Raw genomic sequence first — 9,668 nt, forward strand, 5'->3', positions numbered from 1 at the left:
TAGAAAAAAATATCAACATTTACAAGGCCAAAGGGATGTCTTTAGATTCATTATGGAATGTAATTTCATATTATGTATATTTGATATTTTAGATGTTGATATTTTTTATACAAATTTGGTCAAAGTTGGTGAAGTTTGACTCGACACAAATCTTATATGCGAAGTAAAAAGGAACGGAGGGAGTAGAACTATTTTATTTTTAGTAAATTCTTAGTTGAATTAGTTGAATTAATAGAACTAGTTTATTTTGAGTAAGAAAATTTATGTATCTTAGATTTGATGATCTAATTAAAATATTACTATATAGAACTAGCTACTTTATTTTAGTAAGAAAAATTAATAGAACAAGTTTATTTTTAGTAAATGCTTAGTTGAATTAATAGAACTAGTTAAATTAATAGAAGTAGTTGAATTAGTTGAATTAATAGAACTAGTATGTGTTTAATATTTCACCTATATGAACATAGGAAATGTCGTTTGACGACGAAAAAGATTTCATTATGTGCGAATACTGTGAAGACCAGCGCGGCCTGTGCGACAGAAATTTCCTTGTTGATGATAGGTGCTTCAGCATCAAGCTGGATGAGACCTTCGAAGTGGATACAGTAAGTCACAACGACAAGTCTTTTTAGTAATTAAGCATGACTTATATATGCTTCATTTGCTTGAACTTATAATTTTAAATTTTCACTATTCTACTAGCGCATCTCCTGCCATGCAAGAATTTTTGTCTTGGATAAGATAGGTTTCAGTGCTATGGAAACTATGGAGGTAAAGAGAGTTTACCTGAAGACCGAGCATGGTTATACTTTCAATGTCAAATTATACAATGCAGACACATACACCTATTTTGAATGCAAAACTTGGCAAGCACTATGCAAGGCTTATGCATTTGAGCCTAATATGGTTATCACCTTTAATATTCGTCCGGAAGATGATATTGAAGCTAATACAGACATCTGGGTCGATGTGCAGACGCCTCCAGTTCTACCATTATGTGAGTTTCTCAACCATATTTATGTCTTTGATATTGTTTATTCAAAAATAGTTGACAACTAATTTCTATTGACAGCTTATTTCCATTCAAGCAAACATGTCCGGCGCTTGGTAGACAGGACCTACTACTGTCCCGGAGCTGAACTAAACTGCGAGGAGATAAATCATTATGTTTCATGGCTTGAGGATCTTCATACTGTCAAGACAAATTTTCTTCCTGCACTTAGAAATGTTAGTACTCAAAACGTGCGACCAATAGTGATCGTATTCCTGCACTTAGAAATGATTTTTACTATTTGTCCTCAATGCATCTTTTGCATACATTATTTTTGAAGCTAAACTTTCATTGCTAAGTATATTAATTACTATACGATGTTCTTCAACAGGGACTCCCGATGAAAGTTGTGCCTCAGTGGATCGAGAGTAAAGGTCGCATGTCAATGGTTAGCTTACGGCCAAGATATCTTACATTGCACATGAGTGCATTCAGGATTTCTAAAAGCGATGAATGCTTAATAGTGAAAGATTGGAGCAAAATTGTTAACGATCCCAGAGAAGTACTAGGGGGCAGCAATCAGAAGCGCAGCCCACGATTAGGAGACAGGTTCATTTGCATGCTCTAGTATGATAAATCAGGCGAGCTATACATGTTCTATGCTATTTTACCTGAGAGAGAGCAACATGAGTGATTTAGCTAGTTCATGCTCTTAGTACTTGTCCTCTCATGTCCGTGTTCCTCGTCCTCAACTTAATCTTAAAGAGTGATTTGCTTTTGTGGTGTTATGAACGCTTATAATATTATGACCATGTTGAACTCGATGATATCTTTGGTTCTGGTACAAGTGATTGTTTCTTCTTTAAGCTAGTGTTGGTGGTGATTAGATAGCGGTGATGACTATGATGATTAAATAGTGGTAATGACGACTATGATGATTTTTAGCTAGCTAGTATACTGTTGTTGATGATATGATGCAAGAGTTTTTATATTAATATGATGATGATGATGAGTTATTATATCATTTATGAAAGAAACCGCAGATTAGTTTCAGCTGGATGCATGTGGATCCTAGCTAAGTGATCAAGTATATGTGATATCCATATTATACTTGATCACTTAGCTAGGATCCACATGCATCCAGTCGAAACTAATCTGCGGTACTTTCACCTAATGATTTAACAACTCATTATAATGTAAAACAATCACTAAATTAAATTGAAAACACAAAATTAAAGGAAAAATAAAAATAAAACCAAAACACCCCCAAACATTTAGTACCGGCTCGTCCCACGTGGTGGCACGTTAGCGCCGGTTCGTGCCGAACCGGTACTAAAGGGGGGACCTTTAGTTCCCACCCTTTAGTGCCGGTTACGGAACCGGCACTAAAGGCCTTTACGAACCGGGACTAAAGCCCGGTTCTACACTAGTGAAGGGTCGTCGAGGGGCCGAGGGTTCGAGGGTCGTCGAGGGGCCGAGGGTTCGAGGGTCGAGGGTTGTCGAGGGGTCAAGGGTTCGAGGGTCGTCGAGGGTTCGAGGGCTGAGGGTCGTCGAGGGGTTGAGGGTCGAGGATCGCCGAGGGGTCGAGAGGTTGCCTATGAAGGAAATATGCCCTAGAGGCAATAATAAAGTTATTATTTATTTCCTTATATCATGATAAATGTTTATTATTCATGCTAGAATTGTATTAACCGGAAACTTGATACATGTGTGAATACATAGACAAACAGAGTGTCACTAGTATGCCTCTACTTGACTAGCTTGTTGATCAAAGATGGTTATGTTTCCTAGCCATAGACATGAGTTGTCATTTGATTAACGGGATCACATCATTAGGAGAATGATGTGATTGACTTGACCCATTCCGTTAGCTTAGCACTCGATCGTTTAGTATGTTGCTACTGCTTTCTTCATGACTTATACATGTTCCTATGACTATGAGATTATGCAACTCCCGTTTACCGGAGGAACACTTTGTGTGCTACCAAACATCACAATGTAACTGGGTGATTATAAAGGTTCTCTACAGGTGTCTTCGAAGGTACTTGTTGGGTTGGCGTATTTCGAGATTAGGATTTGTCACTCCGATTGTCGGAGAGGTATCTCTGGGCCCACTCGGTAATGCACATCACTATAAGCCTTGCAAGCATTGCAACTAATGAGCTAGTTGTGGGATGATGTATTACGGAACGAGTAAAGAGACTTGCCGGTAACAAGATTGAACTAGGTATTGAGATACTGATGATCGAATCTCGGGCAAGTAACATACCGATGACAAAGGGAACAACGTATGTTGTTATGCGGTCTGACCGATAAAGATCTTCGTAGAATATGTGGGAGCCAGTATGAGCATCCAGGTTCCGCTATTGGTTATTTACCGGAGACGTGTCTCGGTCATGTCTACATAGTTCTCGAACCCGTAGGGTCCGCACGCTTAACATTTCGATGATAGTTATATTATGAGTTTATATGTTTTGATGTACCGAAGGTTGTTCGGAGTCCCGGATGTGATCACGGACATGACGAGGAGTCTCGAAATGGTCGAGACATAAAGATTGATATATTGGAAGCCTATGTTTGGATATCGGAAGTGTTCCGGGTGAAATCGGGATTTTACCGAAGTACCGGGAGGTTACCGGAACCCCCCGACAACATAATGGGCCTTAGTGGGCCTAGGTGGAAGAGAGGAGAGGAGGCTAGGGCTGGGCCGCGCGCCCCTCCCCCCTAGTCCGAATAGGACAAGGAGAAGGGGCGGCGCCCCCCTTCCTTCTTCTCCCTCTCCTCTTTCCCCCCTCCCAAGTCCTAATCCAACTAGGAAAAAAGGGGGGAGTCCTACTCCCGGTAGGAGTAGGACTCCTCCTGGCGCGCCCCCAAGGCTGGCCGCACCTCTCCCCCTTTGATCCTTTATATATGGGGGCAAGGGGGCACCCCATAGACACAACAATTGATCATTGATCTCTTAGCCGTGTGCGGTGCCCCCCTCCACCATATTACACCTCGATAATATCATAGCGGTGCTTAGGCGAAGCCCTGCGTCGGTAGAACATCATCATCGTCACCACGCCGTCCTGCTGACGAAACTCTCCCTCAACACTCGGCTGGATCGGAGTTCGAGGGACGTCATCGAGCTGAACGTGTGCTGAACTCGGAGGTGCCGTACGTTCGGTACTTGATCGGTCGGATCATGAAGACGTACGACTACATCAACCGCGTTGTGTTAACGCTTCCGCTTTCGGTCTGCGAGGGTACGTGGACAATACTCTCCCCTCTTGTTTCTATGCATCACCATGATCTTGCGTGTGCGTAGGAATTTTTTTGAAATTACTACGTTCCCCAACAGCCTAGTATCAAAGTATTGAAGAAATCCATGGCTTCATCATTAGCCGGAAGTAACCGGGGCATGATGATACGAAGTTCTGCAAAGTTGTTCTGGAACGGAGTCCCGGATAGGATAATTCGCCTTTTGGTACGATTTTTCAGCAAAGGCCTTCCAAATAGCGATATTCGGAAGGCTCTTGCTAAACTTTGTACCAAAAAGCGAATTATCCTATCTGGGACTCCGTTCCAAAACAACTTTGGAGAGCTTCGTACCAACATGCGCCTGTTACTTTCACCTAATGATGAAGGCATGGTTTTGTTAAATCCTTTGACACTAGACAAACGTGACATGAGGGGGTCGAGGGCCAGGAAGTAGGGTAGAGGGTCGTGGATCGCCGAGCGGTCGAGGGTCATGAACTAGTGTAGAGGGTCGAGGGTCGCCGAGGGGTCGAGGGTCGAGGGTCGTGTAGGGGTCGATGGTCCAGATTTATCAAGAATGCCCCCATTATGGATGTGCACAAGTTGATCCAATTTTTTTTTTCTGAGTTCATCTATATTCTTTTATATGTCACGTTGTCTGTCAAAGTATTGAAGAAATCCATGGCTTCCTCATTAACTGGAAGTAACATGCGTATGATGCTACGAAGCTCTTCAAAGTTGTTTTGGAACTAGTTCCTAATAGAATAATTCGCCTTTTCGTACGAATTTCAGCAAAGGCGTTCCAAATAGCGATATTCGGAAGGATCTTGCTGAACTTTGTACCAAAAAGCGAATTATTCTATCGGGAACTCCATTCCAAACCAACTTTGAAGAGCTTCGTACCATTATGCGCCTGTCATTTCCGGCTAATGATGAAGTCACGGTTTTCTTGAATTCTTTGACACTAGACAATGTGACATATAGAAGGGTAGATGAGATCAGGAAAAATATGGACCATTTTCTGCACATCGAGAATGGCGTCATTTTATTAAATCCCTTGTCGGTCCGGACGTCGGACAATCATGAGAGAGGTGGTCCGGCCCAAACCCTAGAAGCTCTGCCGACGCCACCCAAATTTACCAAGTTAAAAGAGCGTTCTCGTCGAGGCCACCCCAAACCCTAGAAGCGTTGCCGAGGCCACCCCAAACCGTAGAAGCGTCGAGGCCACTAATATGATTCCTTGTTGTGATTAGCTAGCTAGGTCTACGTTTGCCACTAATATATCCATCTGTCATGTTTGTATATTAATTGCCATGTTGTAATATTTGCAGAAACTATGGAGCACTGAGACTTGGAAGCATAATAGGTGTTGGGGGACATAATCCTCGCCGGAGGTGATGTCATGTCGTATCTCAACGACACCGATGGTCTGGAAGGAGAGGGTGAAGAAGGCTACCGTGATTGAACAATGCAGGAGGAAGGACATGATTATGATGGCTCCACTGACCGAATGTCGGTGGAAGAAGGAGACCGTCATGACGGCTCCGGTGACCGAACGGAGTCCGGCCAGGTATATATATTAATTAAGACCGTGCTGACTAGCTAATTGATGCATTAATTGTTTTCGTATGTACATATATTAACTCTCTTCTTTCTTCTTTTCTAGCCCTCTGGATTGAGCAAAACTTCGTTAACGAGACGAGGCCCAAAGAAAAAGTTGCGTCAGGATGAAAGATTCACGATCACAGCAATCGCGTGCGATGGCCAACCGATTGAACCCATCCGGACCAAGGAGGCATTTTCTGCTCAGTGCGGGGTTCTTGTTAGGGACATGATCCCAATCAGCATCGACCAATGGTATAAGCCTAAGAACGAAGACCCTCAGGTGTCTTATGTCAACGATAGGCAGAAAGATGATCTTTGGACCGCGTTGAAGGCAAATTTCACCCTACCGCCAGAGGAGGATCCGAAGAAGCCAGCTATAGAGCCATTGGTCAAGGCTCATGCTCTTAAGAAGATGGCAAATCTATTCAGGAGGTGGAAGAATGAGTTGAAAACAACGTTTGTCGACAAAGACAATACTCCAGAATTCACCGGCCGATTTGAGAAGATAAGAGATCACTAGGACGCATTCGTGGCCCACAAGACATCGGAGAAGAGTAAGAACATGTCAGCGACAAACAAGAAAAATGCTGCAAAGAAGGAGCTTCACCATCGCACGGGGTCAGGTGGCTACCTCAAAGCCCGGCCGTTGTGGGACAAGGCTGAGAATGACCTGGTTGATAAAGGGGTCGAACCAAAGACATTGCACTGGCCAGACCGTTCAAGGACTTGGTTCTTCGGGGTTGGGGGAACATTGGACCCTGAAACAGGGAAGTGCGTTTGGACGAACAAGCAACTGCAAATACCCATCACGAAGCTTCAGGAGTATATCGCCGCAGCGCAGCAAGGGACGATCGTTCCCGACAGAGAGAACGACGAGCTCACACTGGCCCTCGGGAATCCTGAGCACCCTGGACGGATACGAGGCACGCCAGGCTCCGTTTCGTGGAAGGCTGGGTTTCCCGAGGCAGGCGGTTACAAAACCCGGGAGAGGAGGAGGAAAGTGGAGCAGACCGAACTGCAGAAGCTGCACGCAAGGGTACAAGCGCTAGAGGAACAGCAAGCAGTTCACAACAAGCGACCTGCCGAAGCTACCCCAGAAGCTACCCTGCCATCTCAGCGGAGAAGCAGCGTGGCATCCATCGAGCTGCTTCAGGAGCCTGTCTTCAAAGCTCTTGCTAGCTACCCCGTGGATGCTATAACGGAGGCTCAAGATTGCCACCTTATGACGCAATAGCAGAACTTCAAAGTCAGGGCTGCTGTTGGCTCCGCTCCACCTCCTGAACCGGAAGCAACTTTTCACTGACGTCCGATTCCAGAAGGATATGCTATTGTGATGGTGGACGAAATAACGGAGGGATTTGAGGAGCTCGAGCTTGACCACCCTACCGGTGAAGGGGAGACTCGGCTGGGTCTTGCTCTGAAGACTCCATGCCTATGGCGGAAGGAGCTCATCAACCTTCCGAACTGGACGCCTCCTCCTCCTCCTCCTCTGGCGAGTCAGGGCACTCCGCCTCCTCCTCCGGCGAGTGATCAGGGCACTCCACCTCCTTCTCCGGCGCGTGGCGGCACTCCACCTCCTTCTCCGCCTACGCTGGCGTGTCCGAGCAGCCTGCCTCCTCCTCCGCCTCGTCAGCAAGGGCGGAAGAGAACCGACGCCACTCTGGCTGCTCCGACACGTCGTAGCACTCCGCCTCCTTCTCTGCCTCGTAAGCAACAAAGGAAGACAGCCGCCACCGCTCTGGCCGCTCCGACGTCTAGCAGTACAGCCAGAGGCGGGAGGCAATACAGATTCGATCCATCTCTCAAGCCTCTAGAGAAGTTACCATACGAGAGGACCGTGGAGGGAAACGCAGAGATCTGTCAAGCCTATGTGAAGGACTTCTTTGAAACGCAAAGAGCTAATAAACATCCACCTCCGGAGGAGAAGATAGATCCGGTGAAATTGAAGCGCACTTTGGATGCCCTGAAGCGACCAGCACCGCCTCCGCCAGATGAGAACCATGTCTGGGCTCTTAAAAAGGCCGCGCAAGAAGCGCTCCAGTCGGGAACTACTTCAAGTGAAAAAAGGCTACAAGAACGAAGAAGTGGGAAAAAAATTCCCCATCTCGGCGAACAGGCGAACCAATCATGCCCCCCGCTGAAGGTGTCTAGCGATATCGTTGCAAATCTGCCGGGGATGCTGCCCGGTACCAATCCTGGTGATTACCGGACCGACTCTGCACATTTTGATACAATGGAGATGGACGAACTCAAATACCGGTAAGGGAGGCCTCTCGTCAAACCTTGTCATCCTCCTCTAACAACGATGATGCGAAGATTCCATAAGTGGTACATGGACACCTGCAAGTCTGGGAAGGATATTTTGACCTGAGAGTTAAAGAGGAGCACGACCTCGTTGGAATTGACCTGTTCTCTGTTCCATTTGAGGAGTTCTTCCAGTTTATCAATCAAAAGGCCCTCGATAAAATAATCATCACTTGCTATTGTCTGTATTTTCTACTTCTGTAATTAAGTCTCTATATATAGCTCAGCTCTTTCATTGCATGTATATATAATTATCCTCACTATATTATGCAGATTGAAGATTGTCGAATGCAAGAAAAGACAAATGTATGATATTGGGTTCATTAACACAAATCTCATAGATGACTGGACGATTAAACATGATGCCAAAGAAGCCGAGGCCAACTTGCTAAAATCGTTGCTTCAAAATCAAAACAAATATAAAATACTCTTTCCTTACAACTTCAAGTGAGTGTTACTGTCTTGTGCATATTCGGTTTCCCTTATTACTCGAGGTTAATGTAATTGATGAATTATGCCTGCGTGCGCAGCTTCCACTTTATTTTCCTAGAGATTGAGCTTGAGCAGGGACTAGTAATCGTGTTAGACTCAAGACGAAAAGATCCCAAGGAGTATACGGTCATGACTGAAATGCTCGAGAAGTAAGTTCATTTCCTCATATCGCACCATATCGGCAACTTTGTTCATTTCCTCATATCAAGTAATAATTATTTTTTTTGTCTCGGAGGGTTTGGAAATTGTTCACCACAGAAGCTCCGGGACTGCCGAGGAAGCTGTGATTTACACACCCGAAAATAAGTACTACTAGCTAGTTCCACGCATCTCCCATTGATTCTAGCTAGTTTCATCAATACCATTTATAATGCTTTATTATCTGTTTGATTGACCTCTATTTCTCGTAAAGTGGTTGTGGCAGGAAGGCGGGAATAATTTTTGTGGATACTACGTTTGCGAGTACATCTACAACGCGACGACCTCTAAGCGGGGCTACTCTAAAGAAGATTTTGAAGTGCGTAAGCAATAATATTCACAATTTTATTTTATTACCATCATTTGTGCTGAGTTTCATTCATATATATGTATTGACCCCCTTCTTCAAATTAGCTTTGGGAGCTGCGGAATGAACTCCTACCACAAGATCGCATAAAAGCAATTCAAGAGGAATTGGCGGGATTCTTTCTTGACCACGTCATAGATTAAGACGGAGAATACCATGTGGAAGTTGACATCATATGCTAGGGATTGTAAGAGATCTTATATTGTATATATGTAGCTAGTAGCGTCGGATAGATGTACGAAAACTTGTTGTTCGACCAATCTCTTGGAGAAAGAGAGGTCGATCACTTCTCTTTGTATATGTTCATGACGATCTTGTGTACTTAATGGTTTCCTTCATTTGCTTACTAGCTAGCGTGTCGAGTCCTCTCTATACGTATGGTACGTAGCGTCGACCAAGCACGGAGATAAGAGAGGACACTTCTCTCTATTACCTAGCTAACACAATATATGAAACCCCTAAATTAACCCTACA

Source organism: Triticum aestivum, chromosome 2D, assembly GCF_018294505.1.
Source record: "Triticum aestivum cultivar Chinese Spring chromosome 2D, IWGSC CS RefSeq v2.1, whole genome shotgun sequence".
NCBI classification, from domain to species: Eukaryota; Viridiplantae; Streptophyta; class Magnoliopsida; order Poales; family Poaceae; genus Triticum; species Triticum aestivum.